The sequence below is a fragment of the Aphanomyces invadans genome (genome assembly GCF_000520115.1).
Source record: "Aphanomyces invadans strain NJM9701 unplaced genomic scaffold supercont1.40, whole genome shotgun sequence".
NCBI lineage: Eukaryota > Oomycota > Saprolegniomycetes > Saprolegniales > Verrucalvaceae > Aphanomyces > Aphanomyces invadans.
This window is the reverse complement of record NW_008580185.1, coordinates 11,229-16,038: the sequence shown is the minus strand read 5'-3', so window position 1 is coordinate 16,038 and position 4,810 is coordinate 11,229.

Sequence of the window (4,810 nt, the reverse complement as noted above, 5' to 3'; positions counted from 1 at the left end):
CAGAGGAATACGTAGAGGTCGAACTGCATTGCATGACAACAGTCGAGGAGTTGGAGACACTTCAGAAACACTCCCCAGGACCACAGTGCTAGGCAGTGAAGAAAGGAATGCACTTCTTCCGACATAAAGTTGCAACAAAGCACCGACTGGCACCTGTGAAGCTGCAACCACACGACAACACTTGCGGTGACGGGATTGAAACCTCCAAAGGTCAAGTTCTCCAAGCGCAAATCCTCATAGACGAAGTGAAGGACGACGCCCACGAGAACCCTGACCGACTTGGACCGTCGCAAGTACTCAAGCGCTTTGAATACTGCACGAGTTATTGCACGCATGTAAATTTTGCAAAAAGTGCCCATCCATCGTCATTGTTCAAGTGTATCGACACTTGTGCAATTCGACATACAAAAACATGTTCAAGTCTGTTCCCTTTTTCTTGGACAAGCCAGTCCAATCGTTGCAATTAGTGTGTTGTTCGTGCACCCTGCAAAAATCAATATATGCACAAATGTGAGAGGAATACGATGTTGCGGTGTTGAAGCAATGGAATCCCAACCTGTCAAGCCCGCAACTGGAAAAGGTAGTGAGGCCAACATCAAGGACTCTCAACGAAAGGAGATATTCAAACATCTCGATGTGTCAAATGAGCGCCATTTACCCATGGGCCTAGTGTTGAGACAAATATTTGACCAACCAATCATATTACATACCTGCATCCAGTCATCAATAACCTGCCCTTTCTACATGTTGACTGTGCTATTCAGACGAGATTTGAGAAGAAAAAGCACGGCATCTTCAAGGAACATAGAATACTAGTTTATACACTAGCCTAAACTCCTAAAATATTCTCACTTTCCAATTTTCCATCAACTTGTTACGAGCACAAGAGCTTGCGCCTCCTCCACACAAGCCCTTCGTCACCCTAGTCTTTCGCCTCCCGAGCCACCCAGCCCCGTGACTGCCTGCCCACCGCCGCACGAGCCCTCAGACGCCAGAGCCAACCGCTGCCAGACAGCCAGCATTCAAGACCCACATTCGTTCATCACTACAGGTCACCTGTTCTCCTTTTGAGAATAACGGGGAATGTACCTTCGGGGAAAGCCTGTAAGTTCGTCTGTGATTTGGCACTAAAACTCTAGTAGAGTTTGTCATTTTATGCGGGACCCCGTGAACGTCATCGTCAGCAAAACCGACATCAACCGTATGCGGAAGCAACGCCAAGTCATGGCAAGGAGGAGCGCGCCACTGGTGCTAGTCTTCGTCCTCGTCAAGCCCGAATCGAATCTAAACAATGTTCGCCAGGACCTTGCCGACGCTATCAACCGCGTCAAACGAATCAATCGCCACTTTGACCACGTTTTTATCAAGGAGTTCGCATCCACAGGCCGACGGCTATTTTCTAGTACCCATACTGTGCCGCAAACGCATAACGTGCACCTTCACGATTGCTCCAATCTCGTCGACAACATCCTCTTAAAGGAAATCCAAATCTACCTTGAAGAGAAGAACCTGCCTCTTAACAAATCTCGTGGTTACAAGTAACTTCGGTTAATCACTCAAACCGTTTTCTCTCATATGTTGTAATAGATCATAAATATTTACAAACATATTTTTTATTTCTATTATAGATTCTCTTTTATTATTATTAAAAGAGTTTCTATATATTTTCTAACTTCTAAATCAAAATTTAAAATTTCTGAATAATTCTTTTTTCTACTAACCATTGTGAATGCCAATTTTTTTATTTTTTTAAGGAACGACCTCATTAACCCCGTCCATGCGTTCACCGGAAAGTCATACAACGAATGGGAATGTCGTCTCCTCCCGTATCTCGAAAATGTCGCTGAGGTTGTCGAAGGCGCTATGCCTCCAACTCATGCTGACTGTTACACATTGCCCCCGTGATTATCCTCTCTGCCCTTGACGATGCCCACGTCCGCATGTTCTTCAAAGTCCGTGACGCTACAGCAATGTTGTCACGACTTTGGAACGCTGCGGCAACAAGTCCTTTATGGGCGAGGCGCATCGTTTCCAAGCACTGTTAAACCTCCGCATTGGTCAGAACGAATCTGCCCTTAAGTACTGCAACCGATTCAAGATGCATGTTGGCGATGTTATCGAAGCTGGTGTTTCCATCGATCCACGCTTCCAAGTTCACATCTTCTTCAACAGCCTTGATGAGCGCTTTCTCGACTTTATCAACTTCCAAAACAATGTTTTCCAAAATGGCGCCAAGATCGACGACAACACCTTGGACCGCCTGTTCATTGCTATCATTCAGCGCGACATGAGGAATTCCTCACAGACTCCTGGTTGCTCAGCTTTCAATACTTCATGGCGACCTCCCAACAACCGCCAACGGAATCGCAACAAGGACAATACCCCAGTAACTTGTACTTACTGTGGCATTCAGAACCACACAGAAGATGTCTGTCGCAAGAAAAAAGGTGCATTGCGCAACAATCTTCGAGCGCCTTTTCAACAAGCGACAGGATCTCTCCAACTTACACATTTTCGGCTGCCAAGCGTTTGCTTATGTTGACCAGCATGATCGGTCCAAGTTTGCCTCAAAGAATATACGTACCATGTATACCTTGGTAATGAACCAAACGTCAAAGGCTACCGTTTATACTGGGTATCTCCCCCTGAGATCATTATTAGCCGGAATGTTGTTTTCAATGAAACGAGCATGTTCCTCCATGAGTCCCAACCCGACGTATCAAACGTGACACTTCCTCTTTCTCTCGTGAAGAAACTCCCTCGGTACCTGAGGATGAAGAGCCTTCCACGCTATTGCGACGCTCCCAACGTACTCGCAGACCACCTCCTCGATATCGAGAGGACGATAACGTGTCAACTCCACTTCGCGTCCAAACGACTGCCGGTAGCGCAACTAACTCGCCTCCACCTGCTGCTTCTTCGAGCACTCATTCGCCAGTTTCGTCTTCTTCACCTGCTTCCACACACGACTCTCCGCAACATCAAGACAATGCTGCACTGCCTCCTTCGTCTCGCTCATCTCCGCTTGTACAACATAACATTCAACATGGTTTTTCACCAACATCGCCTCGTACTCACCCTCCTTGTCACGACACACCAGAAGAAACGCCAGTTGAGCACCCTGCTCCTGACGACTTCACTCCAGTCGAGCAACCTGCTTTTGATGACTCTTATCCAGTCGAGCACTCTGCTCCTGATGATTTTGCGATCCCTGTTCCTGGTGATTGTTCCTTTGACATGGACACAGCTGAATTTCTTGAAGTCACAACACGCAGGCGTCTACGCACTGACGACGATCCTGAGGACGAATATGATGTTCCTACTTCTAAGTGCCAACGAATCCTCATCGCTTTTGCCCTTCTCACGACAAGTCTCCGCCAGCTATAGCACAAGCTCACCAGTCGGAAGAGCAGAATGAATGGATCAAAGCCGCCGATGCTGAATACGACTCTCTCGTGCAACACGAAACCTGGACACTTTGCCAACTTCCTCCTGGACGCAAACCCATTTGTTGTCACTGGATTTTCACCAAGAAATATTCTGCTGATGGTTCCCTATCTCGCTACAAAGCTCGCTTAGTTGCGCAAGGCTTCACTCAAGTTGCTGGCGTTGATTACACGGACATCTTTGCACCTGTCATTCGCACTTCGAGTATTCGCCTTCTACATGCACTCGCTACATTTTACTCACTCCAAGTTTACCACATGGATGTGCAAACTGCACTTCTCAAAGTCACGATACAAGAAACGTTTTACATGCGCCAATCTCCTGGCAGATCCTGGCTATGTTCTCCCTGCTTCAGAACACCTTGTCTGTCGCCTCAAAAAGAGCATTTACGGCCTAAAACAATCATCCCGCGAATGGAACAATGCTCTTGACATGTACAGAGAACGACGGTAAAAGTGGCCCCGTGGTACAAAAAAAATATTCAAATTTGTATTGAACATCTTTTGAAGAACAATAAAAATGAGGTCAAGTATAATTCTAGAACATGACAATCCAAACAGTAATGAAGCTCTGATAGGATAAAATGAGACCAATGACTTCGCAGCTAGATGTCCACGACGATGGCGACGACGACCAGACTGGAATTTTCCACAAAGAGATAATGTTTGGCAATGCCTTTTCGAATGCCCGACCAGCAACTTCACAGGCATTGCATCCCAGGCAGCAATTGTCCGCTTGATCATGACCAACCTCTTCTCAGCCGCTGACACAACAGGAGCTTCTCGAAGCCACAGTGAGCGCAACTTGCTCTTGATTGGTCCCATGACGCCCACGTCTAACGTTAGTAGAGTTCTTTGGGAGAGGCTTGGACGCGCATTTTCCACCTGGTAGGCGCTGAATTTTGGCGGCTGATTTTGAAGGAGCCAATCAGTGTGAGCAGTTATTGATCATATTATTGATGTCTTTGTTAACTTTGATTTAATCAATTTTTAAATCGTATACATTGTTTAATTAAGGTTAAAAAAATATTTCAATTTTGACTAGTTAATAAACTATTTCACAGCGTTTTCGCAGCTTGCTTACCAACGCTCATTAGTCCCACGAGGGGTGATAGCGCCTTGTATAGGGGCGTCTTACGGTCTTTACGGGAACAGTTTGGCGCGAAATAGTAGTCTCTCCTATGGGTAGCGACTGGGGTTATCACGGGAATTCAACCCGGGTCACAGCGAGTGACGTAAGATGCACAAACAACTAGCCTAATGGGCAACCTTAGAAAAGTAATTATTGATTTGCATCCATTTCTACAGCTTAGGACGGATTACACGATACATTTTAAGTAGTATAAATTTCAAATTGATTGAAC